A 21,809-nucleotide genomic window follows, 5' to 3' on the forward strand; every position below is an offset into this window, starting at 1 on the left:
CTAATAATTTGTATGGAGATAGATCAATTATATTTATGGGCTTATTTTACCTATGCGCATGCACGGCATGGTTGCAGTAATGTGGTCGCAGCGTTACACGGAGACGCTGTAAACAGTAAATAATAGACTGGTCTCAAGGAGGAGTGAAGTCTTGTTTCGAGTCGGATCGCCACAGTAACATCATTAATAACTTATGAAAAAGAAAAAAAAGTGTAAAAGTAGTAAGTGTTATTTCTTTTGCTTTTGTTATTTATGCTTGGTGGTTCTTTATAGGCTTTTCTCGTGTACCTAAACATGCCACATCCATAAACCTAAACAAGTCGTGTTATTAAATGCGTGAAAAAAAATAGGTGTTTTAGAGAATAGGCCTATGCACAAACTCTAAACACACCTTTTGCTGTGTAAGGTAACATGCATGCGTCGGAACCCCTCTCATAGGCGTAACCAGCGGGGTCGGGGTGAGGGAGTAAGAGGGGTATTTACTCCCCCAATTTTTTTTGTAAAGACTGCCCTTTTCCATTCAAATGACCCTTTTTTCACCACCGCTTACCCCCCCCCCCGCATTTGTAAAGAGTTCCCTTCTTTTGTTAACAATTGCTGTTATTCTGAACTGTAATATTGCCCTTTTTGGTGCCATCGGCCGTCTTTTTTTTTGCGCATGTATCGCCCTTAAAAGCACCATATTATTGTCCGTTATAGTTGGGCATAACCGTCGGTTTTGAACAGCGACCCCACCGAAAAATGAAATCGTTGGTTTTGAACAGCGCCCTAATCGACAGATGGTTCCAGCCCCCCCCCCCCCCCCCCCTTGGCTTGGCTGGGCTGGGCTGATCTGGACTGTGCTGATCTAGTATGGCTGGGCTTCGCAATTCTAGTCTTGGCTGGGTTGGGCTGGGCTGGGATGGGCTGGTCTGAGCAGGGCTGAGCTGGGGTTCCGTTCGGCTTGGCTTGTGCAGGCTCAGCTCGGCTCAATCCGGTACTAGGCTTTTTTAGTGGCAAGGTTTACGTAGAGTGTTTTACGGATACACCATGTGAAGTAAATATCCGGAAAAAGTGAAGTGACTCTGAAAAGAACTGACGGTGAACACGGGATAGGGCCATTGTGTGTTTTTTTTACATTCGCTTTATGACGGGGTGACCATTATTTCCAGAGATAACTGGAGCTGCAACCTCCTATTCAATACTTGCAGTTGCAGCCTGTAAGAAACGCAGAATGGAAAGGTTTAACACACCAGTTTTGTATTCTAAATGTAATGGTGGGATTCCTGCTACACGGGCGCGAATTGGCACAGAATCAAGCCTGAGCCTCGTCATCACAACACTGCGCTGCAACAACCAAGTACAATTTATGAAGCACATAGACAACAAAGAACAATACAAACCTCGAACACGTGGGATAAGACATGAATTAGACATGAAAAAAAATGTGACAAGTTAACCCGTCTCAGTGGAAAGTTTTTGAATCATGCATATTTTATTTGCTCAGTCATGTATATTGACAAATAAAACCGGATACGTATACGATCGACAGATAACAGAGCAGAACCAGGAAATAAACATTATTCATAAATACCTCAGACAGTTTAGCTATTCCTATTGGTCGAGAGCCTGTCACGTGGCCGGTCTTAAACGGATGATAAAGACATGGCTAGCTGGTCTTAAACACTTTTCCAGTGTCACAATAAAATGTGGACTCCTAAAAATCCAGTGCCTCTTACCGTTCCATTGGTTGAACTTTCACCGTACAATCCTCATGTAGGCATGCGCAACACTACAAGCGAGTCATAATTTTATAGTTCTAAATTCAAAACGCAACGCCCCAGGTGCGTTCTGCGCGACATCGCGCAGAACGTGCCACGCGCGCGTCAATCTCCATAAAAGGGTTGTTTACGTCTTAATCGCCAGCTGAACACTTCATTATTTTGCTAGAGGGATGTTTAAAAAAGCATGAAGTGAACTTCTTGAACAAAATCGGGATTTTTGATCGAACTATTTGATATTTTTTTTTACCGAAAAGGTATTTATGAATGGGAATAAATATGTGCTCGGTCGGTATTTATCACTCTGTTTAAGACCGGTTAGAGTCTGGGTGCTGATAATTACCCTCGCCTCCGGCTCGGGTAATTATCAGCACCCAGACTCTAAGCGGTCTTAAACAGAGTGATAAAAACCTCAGGAGCACACATTTATTCCCTTATTAAATGGACAATGATGAGATTATTTCAAATAAATTGCTAACAAGAACGCGGATGTACCTCGACGGCGAGCGAGAAGAAGGACACGCGCGCGCGCAACTTGGATCTCCTCTGACATGCGCAGACACCGCCACCGCCGCCGCCGTCTTTATTCCATCTTTTCAGCGTGTATTATATATATAAATAGAACTTGATCCACAACTTGATACACACAGATCCACAACTTGATCCACAAACTCCCTCCTCAACTTAATCCTCCTCCTCCCCACAGATCCACAACTTGCTCCTCCTCATCACAAATTCCCTCCTCACAACTCACTCCTTAACTCACTCCTCCTCCTCCTCACAAAATCCTCAAAACAATGCCCAATTTACCCCTCACCTACTACTCATCCCGTTGTTCACAATATGGCAATTATTTAACACACCTCATTTTTGGTCCATTCCAATGACATTACCACAGTTTAGAGACTTACAATGTACCTATTTGTGCATGAAATTCATGTCGCATTGTGTCCTAGTTCTTACCAACAAAAACATCAAAACACGGCACATGACAAGAGTCCAAAGAATTTGATGGAAATACCTTATATTGTTAGCTCAATTATCAACCTTTCAGGCATCATAAATATCTCAATATACATGTAATAAAGAAATCGCACACATTAAAGACAATTGAACAATGGGCGAACAGTGTCATGTTTATTGTGAAGCACTATTGGAAAGGAGTCTAAATTACTTTCTTTGGCATAATTGGCATTTTCTCACCAACCCAATGTGCTGTTTTCATTATTTTTTTAGAACATGTATTTGAAAGAAAAAGTCTCAGCTTAATCTGATATTCAAAACTTAAAACACACCGATCGCGATCTGGAAAAAAAAACCCGCAATGTATCAGGGTTGCATTTTTGGGGTCACCCTGTATAGGAGGCTATTTCCCCATTTTTTTTTGACTGGCGGAGACCGTAAAGGACCGACTGACTTTCACATAATATTCATTTCCGCCCTAAATTTGCCTTAAAAACGTCGACATCAATCGAATATGAAATCAACACTGAAAGTGTGTGTTTACAAAGAAGCCTACAGTTGAATAAATAAAATCAATTAAATCAGGAAACAAAACGAAAGAAATGCTGACATGCATCGTTCTGTTATGACACATTTTGTTTTTCATTCGCGTGCACAAGATTCTTTTCTACATTATGTGACTGAGTGGCAAAAGCAAAACCTGTGACACTATCACAACATGCCAGCCGCAAGTTACAAGTTATAAAGAGAAGCGATAAATAACTTAATATCAAATTCGTATAGGTATACATGTGTGTAGTGTTACTTATTCGCTCCACAGCAGCTAATCTTAGTCACGAGCGTGCAGCGAACCATGCGACACATCATGATGCTTCTCAAGCAACAACAGGTACAATCTCAGCCAGCGTCTTGGAGGTACATGTACTACCTTCTGATGAGTGTGGTTTTGCTGAGTTGCATTCCTCGAGAAGTGACTCCTCTGTTACTTACTCAAGGCTCAGCTAGTCCAGCCAGCGAGTTCATTAATATCACAGAAGGCAAGACACTGTCTATGAACTGCTCTGCCTCGAGCAAAGCTTTATATCGAGTTTGGTGGGGTAAGTCAAATGGATCCGAAGACACTAATTGGCTCACCCAGAATTCCATCATTCATACAAATGATTCCCGAGTTTCCATTGCAAATCGCTCGTTTGGCGAGCACAGTGTATATTCTTTGCAAATAACCGACATCACCGAATCGGATGCTGGAAGGTACACTTGTCACGCCGAGTTGGGAGGTGCTTACTTGTTTGGATACATCTTCGTATCGGTGCAGTACTTTCCGGCAGAAAACCCGATCTGTGCCACGAATGAAAGCGATCGGATTTCAACTGAAAGCATCGCCGTGTGGTGCGACACTGCGATCGGCAACCCTGAGGTGACCATCACTTGGAGAGTGGACCATTCTGACAAGGAAGTCACAGGTCTCGTCTACAGCACAGAACTACCGCAGAACGAACGCGTGAGGAGTGTTGTTAAGCTCGGGGAGCACCTGCAGAATCAAGTCTTGGTATGCACAGTGACAAGTTCTGCATTTCCAGGACAGAATCGGAGTTGCTCTATCGGTTCCATCTTTCTAAATACCCCAACCGCCACTGGTCGAGTTCCAACAGCTGTTACTGTAGCTGCAGAGACTTCAACTGTAGCAGCAGATACTTCAAATGTCCCACATTCCAACACTGGCATAATTGTAGCGGCACTACTCACCCCTTTCTTTATGATTGTCGGCTGTGTTCTGGTGATTTGCATCCTGAAACGGAAGAGGCATCGAGAACTCGAGAGTGAGAAAACAAATGCAGGGATCTCTAGAGATAGGAGCGACGATGCGACGACCGTTGCCGCTTCTTTAATCCCTGACACAGTTACGGAATTGGTGCATGGGGCCAAGAGGGAAACTACCGCAGTCAGTTTGAAGCAAAACTCCCGGGTCAAAGTTCAGTTGGACACTTCTTGCGGATTGGTCACTTTCGCAGACGTACCACATATGGATGGGAGTGTGGAACACGGTCTTAGTGTCGTCCCGGACGACACTGTCTGCGACTTCGTCACTCAGGGGACACAGGACGATGACGCCGTGTACGAATATGTCAACTATAGCAGCAGCAGCAGCGGTGTCATGGGGACTAAGGGAGGTGACACCGATGTCGTACCGGTAAGTGACAATGGCACTTCAAAGCCTGGAGGCACTCCATCGACGACTGGAGGATTTGATGAATTGATGGTGGATAATCCTATCTATCATCATTCAGCCCTGAATTAGAGCAAAAGGTGCAGGGCTGATTGTTTCCCGTGAAAAAAATTCATGCAGATCCAAAATTACAGTCTGCACGATTAGTCACTCAAAGATGGCCCAGTAAGACTGATCATAAAACCGAATTCATAATCGAATACAAATAATCGATACCAACAAGCAAACCAGGAAATGAAAAATACCGAGAATTTCATTTCAAATAAATCTTTCATCCACTTTTTAAATGAGTGATTGTCTTGACTTGACTTAATGCTGACAGCAGTTGGGAGACGACATAACCACTCAGCCATTTTTGAGGCATACTTCGATTTTAACACAAGTTTGAAAACAGTAACCCCGGCCACATATGTACACGGTAAAAATGGTGCCTAGACTTTAAACATTTTTGGGGTACTTACTTTTTTTCTTCACATGTACAAGGCACGTGTAATTTGTTTTTGCACAGTATGAAAGCCTGTTAGTAATGTCACGGTTACGCGTAGGGTAATTGCTGCCTAACGTGGTAAGTCCGCTTAATGATTAATTAAGAATGGATATCCTTGGCTATTAAAGGGGAAAAACAATCAGAAATAAGCACGAATTGAAGGCAATATTTACTGTCAAGATGTTTTCCAATGTTTTAATGAAACTTAATCTTTTTTGCGTAAATTGTAGACAATTAGTGAAAAAAAATAATACTATCCGGAAATCAGCCAGTTAAAATATTCTAAGTTTGCGTAAAATATCTGTCACGTCAAATCAGTTAAAGGATGTTAACAAGTATTATGCTAAGACACAAAAGCTATAATAAAAAGCCTATACCACAGCTTATGCCAAAGAATACCAGTGGTGGGCCACGTGCCAGCGACAAAAATATCAAGAATGTTTGGCAATATTTGTAGTATGCCAAAGATATACTCAGCTATCACAGTGTAAATGATCTACGTGTAAGCACTGTATCACTATATCAGTACAAATATTCAACTAAATGTGCGATGATGAACTATAGTAAATGTATTTCACATCCGCTTACAGGAATATCGTCAAATATTGAAATATGGTTATCTCACTGTCTTGCTTTGAACAAGTATCAACACGTCCAGCAATATATATAGCCCAGATGCATGTACCCAAATAATTAAGGTGTAATACAATTTAAGATATGAGCTATTGATGAGTTAAATCTCAATTATGAGTTATGGGCTTAATTATGATATGAGTAAAATATACTCTGAGTAAGGTGCACTTTTGAGCAAAATGTAGTCTGAGTTAATCATGAGTAAATAGTAATCTGAGTTATGAGCAAATAGTAATCAGAATTATGAGCAAATAGTAATCTGAGTTATGAACAAATAGTAATTCGAGTTATGAGCAAATAGTAATCTGATTTATGAGCACTGTGCAGACCCGCTTTCTCCACTTTCTTATAAGAGTCAACCTGTGTAACAACACACAGAGCGAATACATAAATAGTCGTCGAGACCATACATGAAACAGCCGTATGCTTCACGTGAAAGTCACGCGATTAATCTTCACACAAAACTTCACACATAGTTTCCCAAAAGTGCTTCACAGAAAACTTGTCCAAAATGACAGATTCTGATTTTGGTTCGAGTCCACACTCGGTCTACATGTTCTATGAACCTGCATTCAACATGGTTAGCTCAAAATAAGGTATTTCGATGAATGAAATGTGCAAAATAAGTGAGATTTGCAGAGAAAGTGGAACTTACTTCTTTACGAAGGGAACTCCAGCAAGAGAGAGGACGGTTTCGTGCAGTGTGCCGAAGCACGTCGCGTAAGATTACAGTACTGGGCCTACATATCCGGCATAATGTAACATTTGACAAACATTGTTTCGCTATTATTATGACAGGAATTTTCAAATGCAATGATCGTGATTCATTACAAATATTGATTATGTCCAATAATTTGTATGGAGATAGATCAATTACATTTATGGGCTTATTTTACCTATGCGCATGCACGGCATGGTAACATCATTAATAACTTATGAAAAAGAAGAAAAAGTGTTATTTCTTTTTCTTTTGTTATTTATGCTTGGTGGTTCATTATAGGCTTTTCTCATGTACCTAAACATGCCACATCCATAAACCTAAACAAGTCGTGTTATTAAATGCGTGAAAAAATACGTGTTTTAGAGAATAGGCCTATGCACAAACTCTAAACACAATTTTTGCTGTGTAAGGTAACATGCATGCGTCGGAGACCCTCTCATAGGCGTAACCAGCGGGGTCGGGGGGGGGGGAGTAAGAGGGGTATTTACTCCCCCAATTTTTTTTGTAAAGACTGCCCTTGTCCATTCAAATGACTCTTTTTTCACCACCGCTTACCCCCCCCCCCCGCATTTGTAAAAAGTTCCCTTCTTTTTTTTTACAATTGCTGTTATTCTGAATTGTAATATTGCCCTTTTTGGTGCAATCGGCCGTTATGGGTGTCTTTTTTTTTGCGCATGTATCGCCCTTAAAAGCACCATATTATTGTCCGTTATAGTTGGGCATAACCGTCGGTTTTGAATCGTTGGTTTTGAACAGCGCCCTAATCGACAGATGGTTCCACCCCCCACCCCCCCCCCCCCCCCCACACCCCCCCCCCCCCCCCCCCCTTGGCTTGGCTGGGCTCGGCTGATCTGGGCTGTGCTGATCTAGTATGGCTGGGCTTGGCAATTCTAGTCTTGGCTGGGCTGGGATGGGCTGGGCTGAGCTGGGGCTCAGCGGGAAGTCTGGTGTTGCGGGAAGTCTGATGGGGAAAAGAAAGTGAGAGCGGTGTTGTGCATCTGACCAAAAACAAAGGTACACTGACGGATGATTCTCGTGTTTCTGTATCAAGGAGCGCAAACTTCACCAGGAATAACATTTATTACCGTAATTACACTATTCGAATAAGTCCAGTAGCAGTGACGGACGCCAGACATTACTTTTGCCTGGCTAGATGGAAGCTAAGTACATATAACAACGCAATGACAGACGCTAACGGTGCGTTGACAGTGTCTTTGAAAGGTTTCCAAAATGATATCCCTAACTGCTGGTCAACGGGCAATTGCACTAATCAGACTTTGGTGTTGTGCAAGACTGAGCATGCTTTCCCCGGCGTGAACATCACCTGGACGGATGAAGAGACTGGCCAAGTAGTCTCGGTCACCAGCGCTGAAATGAGCACGGATACCAGCGGACGGAAATGGGTCCGGAGTTCGTACCAAGTTAGCCGAGAGCTGCAGAAGCAGGTCCTGGTTTGTACGGTCAAGAGTCCTGCATTTCCGGGCCGGAGCCAGACCTGTTCTATTTCTCCAACAGCTGTGACTTCCTCTGCTTCAGATATCACCACGAGAGCCTCCTCCGATGCAGCGCACCCGACATCAGGCATTTTCATTGGTGGAATGTGTCACTCATCAGACTTCCCTCCTACTCGCGCAGGCACCGATGAAATCCAGACGGGATATTTCGCGGCTGCAGTGGGAATCCCTGCCATCGTTGTCGGCTTTCTGAATTCCATGGCGTGCATAAGGAAGCGTCAACAGACAGTCAAGAGACGAAGGAACGATCCAAAGAGGGAAACGGTCACACCAGTCGTGGGAAATCAACCACCAGACATGGAACTTGCAGTCGTTCCGTACTCAGTAACGACAATTCCAAAGGAGACGATGACGCCGACATCTCAGGACGATGACATCGCAGGGAGCAGAGGTTCAGAAGATTTAAACAACGTCGTATACGAACAGGTGGATCGTGTTATCGGCGAGAATGAAATGATGAGTAGCTATTACCTGGCCAGTCTACTTGGCCAGTCTCTTCATCCGTCCAGGTGATGTTCACGCCGGGGAAAGCATGCTCAGTCTTGCACAACGCCAAAGTCTGATTAGTGCAATTGCCCGTTGATCAGCAGTTAGGGGTATCATTTTGGAAACCTTTCAAAGACACTGTCAACGCACCGTTAGCGTCTGTCATTGCGTTGTTATATGTACTTAGCTTCCATCTAGCCAGGCAAAAGTAATGTCTGGCGTCCGTCACTGCTACTGGACTTTTTCGAATAGTGTAATTACGGTAATAAATGTTATTCCTGGTGAAGTTTGCGCTCCTTGATACAGAAACACGAGAATCATCCGTCAGTGTACCTTTGTTTTTGGTCAGATGCACAACACCGCTCTCACTTTCTTTTCCCCACCAGACTTCCCGCAACATGTTCGTTGAGACAGAGCAACGTAGAAGTAATGTTCCACCTTCTACGACCGTAACAGATCCAGTTGGTGGTCTCGGTGAGCTCCGTGTCAGTATCACAACGCCGTCGCCCAAGCCTTCATTGAAACCAAACAATGTCGCAAAAAGAAAGCATCCTAAAACAACTTGCACGTGAGACGGAATGATCACAGATGATTGATTCCGTGCCATATTCACCGCTAGGTTCCCCGATTAAGATGTTGCAAATCTCCACCAAATGTCTCTTTCTGAGCGGTAAATTACTGGAAAGAAGCCGACTGTCCAGGAAGAAAAAGGCTCCGCTACTTTCTTTGTATATATCTTTGTGATGTACTGTCGTACGTTCGTATGTACAGGTTTTGGACTGTGTTCACGTCGGGCCTTTGCTTTTTCTCTATGGACAGAATGGTACAACGCCTGAAGTATGAGCATGGACTCTGAAGACTATATGTAACGTGGTCGGGATACTTACTCATTTGAAATGATATAATCCACGTCTGTTTTTTTTATAAATATTTCCTGTGTTTGCTTTGTATGGATTTTTGTATTTCCTTATTTGCCCATTTGTTCATGTTCGTTTCCTTGTTTGCGCCAATTCGCACCAGTGTAACAGGAAATCCCATCATGTATTTGGAATAAACACTAAACTGGTTCATTCAACCTCCACATCGTGCGTACTATGGACAAAGGCACTTTTTTTCTCAAGCAATAGTTCTTTCACATGATGTTTCCCTAAACTTTTACTATTGTAATCACAACCTTCTCCCAATAAAAGAGACCAGAATCAAACCGAACCGACTTGAGCCAAGCAGAGCCGAGCAGAAGCCGAACCAAGCCAAGCTGAGCCAAGCCCCAGCCCAACCCAACCCAGCCCAGTCCAAGTCACATCCAACCGACCCCATCCAAGCCTAGCCCAGTCCAGCCCAATACATCATCTCAATACTTAGCGTTTACTGAAAAGCCTAAATAACTATTTGACACTTTTCTCGTTTTAGTTGAAATCTACATTTGTTTATGCTGGAATGAGTATTTTCTCATAATTTTGCAAATTACATGCCTGACAGGAAAGGACATTGAAAAAAATGATGATTTAACGGATATTGCCTTGCAAAGGCCACCGTTCATAAGTGAATTGTACACGACCAGCCATGTATAGTGTTTCGACATTATTACAAAGTAAAGTGTCCACGCGATGATTATTTTTCTTAGGAACACATTTTGTGCAACTATCTACTCCTCTTCAATGTGTAAAAACTATTTGAAATTCGTTATTGGCAAATGTTATTGAACAATGCACTTCTTTTTTAAAACATTAACAATTTGTCGTGCTTTTCCGGACAATCGAGGGCGTTGCTGTGGTTTCATTTCTGGAAAACACTTTAGTTTAGTGGGATTTTCATTACGAACACTCTCTCGCAAAATGTGGTTCGGCAGCTTTCTATACAAAAACCTCGTTGGCTCGGGGTTTTGTGCGTAAACCTTATCAGTCAGCCGATCACGCTCAATTGACTTCGGCCAAACCGCAAGTCCCATCATAAGGAATAAGTTAACCATGTTAACTGGACCATTTTTTTTCCAAGAGTGTGTATCTAATGTTGTTGGGGAATGGATAGGTCGATACACAATTTGGTTGAGGACTGTGTTTACCGTGAATGTTTATTCCACAACAATATTTTAATACACATTGATTGATTGAACTGGTTACAGTGAACTGAGACAAAGAGAACTGGGTGAACCGAAATAGACTAAGAATGGAAATGGAACGGAATTGGAATTGAAACAGAATTGAAACAGAATGAGATACTGCTAGTGGAGCAGCACGTATATACTGGTGGAAACAGGAAGTCTTGAGAATAAGAAATACTTACGAATGGGAAAACTTAGTCATATCGTGGTTTCCTTGAGTCTCAGAAAAATGACTAGGAATGAGTAATATGGTTCCTCAAAACAATGATCTTGAAAATAACTTGGTCGTACTAAGAAACTGACCAAAGACAGGCGCGGATCCAGGAATTTTTTAGACGGGGGGCACACTGTTGTAAAAAAAAAAAATCATTTGCTCCGAGAATTAATGCGAGCGCGGAGCGCGAAGCCCTAACGGCGTGGGGTCCGGGGCCCGCTTAAGGGCCCTGGGAAATTTTTGATTCTAGATGCTCTGTGGTGCAATCTGAGGCGATTCCTGGCTCCTTTCGACTGAATTAGTTCAGCAAAAGTTTTTAAGATAAGGATTTTTTAAAAACATACTCTTACTTTTACAAACTATTTTCCTCTTTATATTTTCTTGCTTTTATTTTTGAAAAGGAATTGTATTGACTTCGTTTTGTTAACTGTTGCAACGATGCGTTGTGACATTTGCTCCGAGGACTAATGCGAGGGTGGATCACGCCTGTCTTACCACGTGGGGTCCGGGGCCCGCTTAAGGGCCCCAGAAAATTGGAATTTCAGATGCTGTGTGGTGTATTCTGAGGGGACTCCTGGCCCCTTTTTCCCAGTTATTTGAGCAAAATGTTTTAAGATTACGAGGATATTTTTCATTGGTTTTATAATATACTCTTTCGTTTACAAGCCTTTTATATTTGTCTGTTTTTCACTTGTATGCCAAATATTTTTGTCTGCATAGTTATTTCCGTGCTTATTTTTGAAAAGGAATCGTATCTTGCAGTGATGAGTATAGGGCATCTGCCCGAAGACCAATGCGTAGCGCGAACATCTTTCGGCGTGGGGTCCGGGGCCCGCTTAAGGGCCCCGGAAAATTTTGGATTCTACATGCTCTGTGGTGCAATCTGAGGCGATTCCTGGCTCCTCTTCCCCGGAGTTATTTGACTAAATTTGTTTAAAGATTATAAGATTTTTTCATTGATTAAAATTACTCTTGCTTTTTACAAGCCTTCTCAGTTTCTTCTGTTCTTCACTTGATACCATGTATTTTCGTCTGCATGTCTTCGTGCAATATATTTTGAAAAAGGAATTGTAAAAACTTAGTTTGGTAGCTGGTGTAAGGATGCTTTCTATTAAATGTTCTGTTTGAAGTTGAAATTTTTCAGTTATATCAACAAGAACAAACCACTTGAACATGTTAATCGAATTCAAGTTTAAAATTAGTGTAATTTAATCAAACTTAAACAGAGGAGCAATTAGCCTCCATTGTAACTTCACAGCTCAGTTTTATCTCATGACTACAGAAATTAATCAAACGTCATCCAAGTTTCTCCCTCTTTTTTTGCATAATGTAAAATGCCCAAACATTTTAAAGAAATGTTCTTTTAATTCAGTCCAGTTTTAATTTCAAGAATAGGGCATATTACACGTGCATGTATTTGTAAATATACCATCGGCAGATAGGTGGAGCGGCAAGACAAATTGTGTGAGACATTGCGACTGGACATATAATTGACATTGGGTCTTTCGGCGCCATGGTACAATTTTGAAGGAGTATTCGTCATTTAGTTATGTAAAAAAACATTGCAGTAAATAATGGTTGACAATAACGTTGAGAAGTACACATCGGGAATAGGTGTATACCTCCCGGCTGGGACACGGATGCCGGCCCGCGTCGCCACCGGCGAACTACGATCAAATTTACGTCGCTTGCAATTCAAAGAGCAACACACTTGCGTTTCGTCTAGCTTGCAAGAGCATGTCTTGAGTGCTGATTGTTTTTGTCCTAAGAACAAACAGATCTCTTTTATGTACCAAAATTATCAGATTTGTATTTTCTGCAACGCCTAGTAACGTCAAAACCCAATCTTTGGATCTCAACTTTCTTCGTTAAAAAAATGTTTTATTGACGGATCCATGACCTTCAGGGGTGTTTCAATTTTTTCAGGGTTTTACATCGTTTCTCGAATAAAGTCTTTACGAATGATGACGTGACGTTGAAGAAGTCAATTTAAAACAAGGACATGTTTTGGACTCCGTGAAAAAGTATAATTTGTAATTCAAAAGCGCGTGGAACTGCTGGCAAATTGTTCTTACTAAAACACACCCTTGACCAATGGTGTGGTCCAAAGAGCAATGCACAACGTGTGTTTGAGCTGCATGTTCGTAGAGAATAAATCGTGTACATGTACGTTCTTACGAATCGGTTTAATAACGGTATATGCAGGGTGGGATCGCGGTTTATTTCGAAGCTTCTCGAGTTGAGTACGCAATGTTTGCAGGCTCAAGTTTAATATCGGTATTTTGTCAGTAAGGAGGTTCCCTCCTCTCCTCCTTTTCTGTCACCTCCCCCTCTTTTTCCCCCTTCTATTTTTTTTTTGGGACTCAAATTTGACGGGGGGCACGTGCCCCCGCGGCCCACCCCTGGATCCGCGCCTGAAAGACTTGTGTGTGGGCAGTGAAGGTCATTTGCTCTGTATAAAAGTATAGGGACTACACATTGCATAGGTACTGTGTGGGTGTATGTGTATACAAGGAAAACAATGAGTGATGCATTCAAGAGAATTAATCATTAAAAAGTTCCAAAGGAACATTGATAATTAAAGTGTGATAATTAACTAAAAATTAATACGAATTGATAATTGAGGATTGATAATCTGAAAACGCTACAACTTCATGTAAATATCTGCTCGGTCAACATTGCGTCTGCAAATTACATCCCTATCCCCTGATGAGATTATGCATGCAGTATATTCCACCAGATACAGAACTAGAATAAAATGGCCGGTTTCGAAGAGCGCTCCAATGTTTGTAAACTTGGTACCAGCCCAGCCCCCCCCCCCCCATTTGATTTTACGGAGGCCAAGTGACCGGTGAAATAAAACATGTCGACATCAAGTTCAGAACGGATGTGCCCCCCCCCCCCAAAAAAAAATCTTGATACGCTGCTACACCAACGGAAGATGCCTTTTATTGAGCAAGTGCCCCGGTGATGCGACTGTAACCGATCAGTCCAAAAATTCAACCCCCAAAAGTGGGTGCAGTACATTTTGTTTCGTCCTTCACAAATTTATTGAAACAGGCAATTGTTTTCAACTCAAGTTGATCAGTATGAAACTGTGCCACCCCTCTAAGTAAGTCTCGTGACCAAAATGTAATCGCCCATCGGGATTACGTCATTAGCATTCTATCCGTTTCTCATTTCTAACCCAGGCTTGTGCTGAATGCACATTATGCAAATACGTGTTTAGAAGATTTCCACTCAGACTCCAGCCCTATTGTTACATTCATGCCTCGCTGATCACCATGGTACAGCGACCTAGCGTACACGGGCTTTATCTTAAGCTGTTGTTTCGGTGCTGGGCTAGGCCTTCATTACTGTCGTTGTGCTCCTCACGCTCACTGCATGCAACTCATTACACTGTTCAAAATTATCATTTTGGCTCTGTATGAAATTGTTTATTATCATTGAACGTGCGCATTGTGTCCAATTTATATTGTATTAACGAAGACATCGTTACCATTTTCTCCAAGATCAACACCAAGAGGGGCGATGTCTTCAAGAGTAGAAAGAGGTACGTTACATGTCTCTGATTAATGTACATGTGTAGAGTTTTGTCACCTGAAACAGAGAACTCCTTAAATTTCATTGGATGTTAAAAAACGTTTACATGGAAGATAAATTACAGCAGAATTAAGGTTAACGAAAATGATTATTTTATTCAATAATAATGCAATGCAAATAGGAATTTGACACGTGCAGTGACATTGTGTTCGCACGTGTGTTAATTTGCATATAGGAATTTATAATTTACGTGCAGTGACATTGCGTTCGCACGTTGAGTATAACATTTGCATAGAAATTCGTCTGAAATGGGCAATGACATTGTGTTCGCACGTGGGGAGAAAATACAATTTCGAAAGAATTCGTCAGACACGTGCAGTGAGATTGTGTTCGCACGTATTTGCATAGGAATTTGATACGTGCAGTGACATTGCGTTCGCACGTGGAACAGTTGAAGGGTAGCATTCCAGTGGAAGATTTTTTTTTTTCCAAATTGGTGTCCCTGAATAATTAAACTCGCTAATTTACACCAGTGTTTTCAATGATAAACCTGTGACAGCGTCTCCTTCATTGTCATATTGACTTGCAGGTCTTATGTAACTCCCTTTATGGAGAAAGTTAAAAGACGTTCTCCACCTCAGTCTCAGAAACTAAAAAATAAATTGAAACAATATAAAACCTAGTCAACATTCTGTGCAAACGTTGGTGCAAGTCATGCAAACAATTAATTCGGTTTTTGTAGGTCAAGTTGGGAGGAGTGCAGACGCTGCAGGCGTGCATTATGCAGCATCCGCAAAGCAAAGCAGCTGCTGGATCTGTAGGAGTGCTAGGATAATAGTTATAAGCATTTAGATTCGTCGAAATATTCTCATAGGCGTTTAGAAACCTCCGCACCGCGTTCTATCGCTTTTCCGTTCGACAGTAAGGCATATTCATACGTAATGTTCGGCAAACACGTGTGTGTTTTTTGTGGCTAGACCGGAGACGGTTTGGTACGAAGACCATGAAGGGACATGGGAGTTATTAAGGTTTTTTTTTTCATAATACTATTACGTATGTGTTATTGTCACTTGAATATTATCACGTACGTAGGTAATATTATCACGTAGGGCTCACGTGATAATTATTACGTACGTAGGGCCCACGTGATAATTATTAAGTACGTATACACAACGTATACTCGTTTAAGGATACACGTATTATCACTTACATATGCAATACATGTACGTACGTAATATGTACTTATTTATCAGGTATGTACGCAATAATAATACTAATATTGCGTTAGTACGTAATATTATATTATCACGTACGTATGTGATAAATTAAATGTATCACGTACGTACGTTATGATTGTCATATGTATAGAAGTAGGCCCTAAATAAGAACAATATGTTCATCTCCTCTTGGTCTTCGTACCCACGTACTCGCGTATCCGCATATTCACATATCCGCGTACCTGCGTAATCGCGCGATTTCGTGTCCCATACTTCGAAGTGATAAAATCTAGGGAACTGTTTTAGCAAAGTGCAATGAACAGTGTTGGGGAAAATGAAGCAAACGAAAATTAGGGAGCAAGCATAGCCCGCTGCGAGCATGCGCACATTGAGCCTGCAGGCACTGCGATGGGGAGTTTAGAAGTTTTCTAAACAAATAAATAAAAAAAAGTATAAAAATAACACTAACTTAATGCAAACGAAAATCAGTCTAAAGATTAACACTGTCCCCCTAAACTTGAAAGTACTGGTGTATTTTATTTTATATTCGCTATTAAGAAACTTCACTCGCAAATTTATAGTCGATTTTGTAATTGATTGAGAGTCATTTTGTGATGTTTTATCGATCAACTGGAATGCTGCCCTCTATACGGACATTGGCTGGTACTTTGCCCAACTCAAAACAATAATTAAACAAACTTAGTAAAACAACTACAGAAAGTGGCAATGCCTGGTGTTGTCCACCAACGACGATATAATTTCTTTATAATTGTATAAAATGTTTAAGAACAAACAAGATTCATAAAATCTAGGCCATCGGCAATTGACAGTGACCATGCCTGGTGCAGTGTCACTTGTAAGGGATACCCTCTTCGGTGCATATTAGTAGCGCCGATTTCCAAGAGGCCCCTTCCTTCAGAAGAACTTGAACATTAAAACTTAAACCATTTAAAAAAAAACACGGACGGACGTTACCACAGAGAAAATGTTGGTTAATAATTAACACTAATTCCTAAATGAGCTCTCTGTTTAGGTGACATATACGCTCTTATAGTAACACTAAAAGGTCAAAAATGTGGGATTAACAGCGTCTGTAAAAGCGCCGCATTGTCTATAATTCGCTAGTCTGTGAGCAGTGAGGGCACAGTTGACCATATTTTAATGATCGTAGTAAAATCAAAAGTCATAACTTTGGTTAATTATACTTTGCATAAATTTATATAAAAGACTTTTTTTTCTGTGAAGAGCTTTTAAGCTCGGTTCATTATTAAGTATTTAAAGATAAAATTATCTGTGAGTAAAAGAATGCTTACAGAGAGAATGACTTTTGGGGGAAAAACTCAAAAGTAGATTGTATTTTGTTTCATTGTAAATGTTGCATGTTTGATTTTTTGCCTTCGTGTGCATTGCTCTCTGTGTGGTGTGATTTTTGAATGGTATCCGTCTGTTGTCTCTGACAATAGACACAATTAAAACAGTTTAAATCAAATTAATCGTTGCGGCTACAAAAATGTCAAATCGTTAAGCAACTTTAAAATGTTAGGCAGTATGGGAATAAATAATACCCACCCGGATATTTACTTGACTACGCGTATGACGAAAACTTAAAACAAACTTCAAATCGGTCAAAAATAAATTGTAGCGAAAATCACATCGTCAGCGAATTTTTTTTCCGAAAAAAAAACAAAATCACTCCGCTTTCTACGTGTAGGCCTACACGCTAGGAAAATGATGAAAATAATGCGAGGAAAACATCACAGCGTTAGTGAGAGTAAAAATACCCGAAATCAGTATCATTTTTATTGCCACAAAGTAAACAAAATGGGTTATGGAAATAACAATCAAAATGACGAAAATAACGGCATAAAAATTAATCATCCGCAACGAGAGAAGTAAATACATGTACATGTACTTGCCTCAAAAAGTCGGAAAGCGAATTTTGGCAAACGGTGGGAAAATGACGGCAGCAAAAGAAAATGAAATTGACGAAATTACGAGAAAAAATATCACACCATAATGAACAAAATATCTGTTTAGAAAATGACTGAATTTCAGTTATATACAGCGGCATTTCAAAAACATCAAAATTGTTGGCATTGTCGAGAAGTGCCTTCAAAAAGACTTAATTTCCCCCCCCCCACCAAAAAAAAGTACATTATGAAAGGGTACAACTTATTGGCAACCTGCCGTTATCGGTGTCGGCACATGTTTGTGTGCATTATGACAAAAGAAGATCATGTCTGTTTTTAAAAATAAAAAGTGGAAACATGGGTAGAATCGTTTAGTTTCTATTTGGTAACAAGTGGCCTTATTACAAGTAGGCTTAGACATACTGCTTTGGAATATTTCACTTCAGTAACAAATGGGCTAGGCCCAGCGTTTTCGTAACCCTGTTCACTTAGGAAAGAGTTGCAGCTTTCTTCAAAGAAACTGATGATCTAAAAGTTGAGACTGCATGGATGAGCTAGGCTGCTTTGTCTGGACGAAAATCAACCCTCCAAGGCTCCAACAGCCTCATCACACAGAAACCCGAGGAACCGGAAGCAGGGAGGAGGACCGACAGATGAACGGATGACCTGCTTTCTGGGCTACCCATTACTGATTCTTGAGGTTAGTTTACATGTTGGCCTCCTCTTCGCAGGATCAATCAAGTCACAGAACTCATCAAAATGGGCGATCTGACTCTGTTATAATGTTCTTCCACAAACAACGAGTTCTGGTAGCAGGCTTTACTTTGTGGGGTTAATTCAATGTTTTCTTTCCCCTTTCTAGCCCTGGCACGAATACAGCTCAATAATTCAAATGTTTTCTTTTGTATCCTTTCAGAAAAATGAGGACCACTGACTGATGAGGGAATTGCTTTACTGAGATTGATGAGACTGCCTCAAGACATCGTCAGGGCTCCAACAGCCTTATCACACAAACTCGAGGAACCGGAAGCGGGGAGGAGGACCGACAGATGAACGGATGACCTGCTTGCTGGGCTTCCCATTACTGACTATCAGGTTTGTGTACATGTAGCCTACTTAAACAGAAACGATCAAGAACTAATCAAAATGGGCGATCTGGCGCTCTTCTATATTCGTCCACAAACAACGAGTTCTGGTAGTGGGGCTTTGCTTTGTGGGGTTATTCAATGTTGTCTTTCCCCTTTCTAGCCCAGGCACAATTACAGCTCAATAAATTGAATGATTTCTTTCGTCATTTGAATCTTTTCAGAAAAATGAGGACCACTGACTGATGAGGGAATTGCTCTACTGGGATTGATGAGCCTGCCTCAAGACATCTTCAGGGCTCCAACAGCCTTATTAAACAGAAACATGAGGAACCGGAAGCAGGGAGGAGGACCGACAGATGAACGGATGACCTGCTTGCTGGGCTTCCCATTCCTGATTATTAGGTTAGTTTACATTTAGGCCTCCTTTTAACAGGAACAATCAAGTCACAGAGCTAATTTAAAGGGAATATACAGCATTTGCTTTTGCTGTAAACGGATGGATTTGGGGATTAATATTTATAGCAAATATTGTTACACTGACTTGCTGAAGTGTTGTGATCGGTAAGTTCTGGAAAAATCAAGAAAACAATCATGTTCTTTTTAGTCTGGTTCCCTGACACTACTTGAATTGGAATGGAGCAATTTATAGACGTCAGGGAATTATAAGGTCAGGGTACCAGTCTAGAAGGCTTGTATCTATTCATAGATGTGTAATCAATTGCAAACAAAATTCAGACAAACTAAATATGGCAAACCGGGGGCACTATTTGAAAAAAAGCCAGTGTTTTTCCAACGCTGGTCGGCCGACCAGCGTTGGAAAATGACACAAAAAAAATCACTTTTCTTGAAAATATCAGCACACAAGGTGCCATAATTTTACAGGATGCTTTTAGACTGTCGTGAACTAACAGTCTAGTAAGATTTTTCATAATAATTTGGCAGTTTTGTTTTTTGATGTTTGCAAATGTTGTATATTCCCTTTAAATGGGCGATCTTACTCTGTTATTATGTTCGTCCACAAACGAGTTCTGGTAGCAGGATTTTGCTTTGTGGGGTTAATTCAATGTTTTCTTTCCCCTTTCGAGCCCTGGCACGAATACAGCTCAATAATTCAAATGTTTCCTTTTGTTATTTGAATCCTTTCAGCAAAGTGAGGACCACTGACTGATGAGGGAATTGTTCTACTGAGATGAGGCTGAGCCTGGCTCATGACATCGTCGGGGCTCCGACAGCCTCATCAGAATCCCGAGGAACCGGAAGCAGGGAGGAGGACCGACAGATGAACGGATGACCTGCTTGCTGGGCTTCCCATTACTGATTCTTGAAGTTAGTTTACATGTAGGCTTCCTCTTAGTCACAGAACTCAAAATTGGTGATTGGCGCTTTTCTGTGTTCCTTTCACATCGAGTGCTGGTATAGCGCTGTGTTGCTTTGTGGGGTAAAAATCGATGTTTTCTTTCTCCTTGCACATATTTCTTAATAATATTTCATTTTTTTTTTCGTCCTTTGAATCCTTGCAGAGAAATGAGGACCACTGACTGATGAGAGAATTGTCTTACTGAGATGAGGATGAGCCTGCCTCAAGCCATCGTAAGCTGGGAGGACCGATGATGGACTGACACCGCCTGCTGGCCTGGCCATTACTGATTCTTGAGGTGAGTTTACTTTGAAAACGAAAAAAGACCAGGGTATGAGGATTATAATTTGTTATTCCTCTGATCGTAGTTTGTCCCTCCTACGAAATCCACAGTGCTTGATTTCCTAATATATGTATTTTTTTTTTTAATTTCCTTGGTTATTTTGTCATGTTTAGGACATGAGGACCACCAAGCTTGGACGAGACTGGACAATGACGAAGCTGCTCTACTGAACAAGGATGCCCTCATCGGAAACTTGAGTTAAAAAAACTAGCTTGCACAATATGAAATGATAAATCAGACTGCATAATGCAACGTCATTAATGTTATACATTAAGGCAACAACACTAAAATAAAATGAAAACTAATTTTGATTTCATTAAATTATTTATGCCTCTAAAATAATCTTAAACCGGATACTGCAACAGACAGTTAACAATGGACAATAATGGAAACTTGCTGAAAAATTATTGTAAAGTTAATAATTTGTCACTGGCTTTTTAGCAGTGACATGTCTGGGAGAAGGGATGTTCCTTTGATCTGTCCTGGGTCATCCAAAATTATTGCATCTTTAAGTTAATAATTTAATTTAATTTCATACTCCTTACCTTTAATGCATTCAATTGGATCTTCTCGGTAAATTATTAACGAGGTCTCGCCTAAGGCTTTCTATCAGCTTTTTGTTCAGTTGACAATGGAGAATTTTGCTCTATAAATTTAATTTGATATTGAAAGTGCATTTTTAAGAAAACCAATTTAAGTAATAAGAGTTTTGAAAGATTTCAAAAAAGATTAATTTATTGTTTAAAAACTGAAGAAATGTAACAAACTTTATTTAAATTGAACGTTTTTAACAAGACGTTGATTTAACTAAAACGTGACTTCCTTTCCATTGTATATTTATTAGAAAACACAAGAACGTTTAATTTTTAGGAAAATTTAAAGATAAACTGTTCAGGAACTTCTATCCATCAAAATGCATCGCAACAGGTATAAGTGACACTCAAATTACATTTGCGTTTGTCCTTTTGTGATTTATTTCATTGCACTTTTTTTTACTTGTATTTTTTACTTCGTATGCACAATTGTTTTTCTTGGTGGTTTTGCATGTCTTTTCATTTTCTTATTAATAATTAACTAACCTCACAAAAGGATCAACGCAATTATATCGAGTGTTGAACTTGCCTCGCATCAAATATTTTTTGCACATAATAGCTAAATTAAACAAAATATAGTCCTGAAATGTTTCAAAATAATCTGGGAATTTTTTTTGGGAGGGGGGGGGGCATTCCCAAGTTTTATTTTCCC

The 21,809-nt window shown here is 40.7% G+C and overlaps 2 long non-coding RNA genes across 3 annotated transcripts; both read left to right on the top strand.

The window, feature by feature from the left end:
- The first annotated feature begins 14,642 nt into the window (after positions 1–14,642).
- LOC119729258 lies at positions 14,643–21,560 on the top strand. 2 transcript variants are annotated; one of them, XR_005271208.1, is made up of 3 exons: positions 14,643–14,659; positions 20,385–20,519; positions 20,678–21,560. It is a non-coding gene; the product is annotated as an uncharacterized LOC119729258 (long non-coding RNA). The 2 variants fall into 2 exon arrangements; XR_005271207.1 differs by lacking the exon at positions 14,643–14,659 and adding an exon at positions 20,125–20,190.
- On the top strand, positions 19,226–20,104 carry LOC119729263. The gene is made up of 2 exons (XR_005271210.1): positions 19,226–19,266; positions 20,011–20,104. It is a non-coding gene; the product is annotated as an uncharacterized LOC119729263 (long non-coding RNA).
- Positions 21,561–21,809: the final 249 nt, after the last annotated feature.

Source organism: Patiria miniata, unplaced genomic scaffold, assembly GCF_015706575.1.
Source record: "Patiria miniata isolate m_02_andy unplaced genomic scaffold, ASM1570657v1 HiC_scaffold_1, whole genome shotgun sequence".
NCBI lineage: Eukaryota > Metazoa > Echinodermata > Asteroidea > Valvatida > Asterinidae > Patiria > Patiria miniata.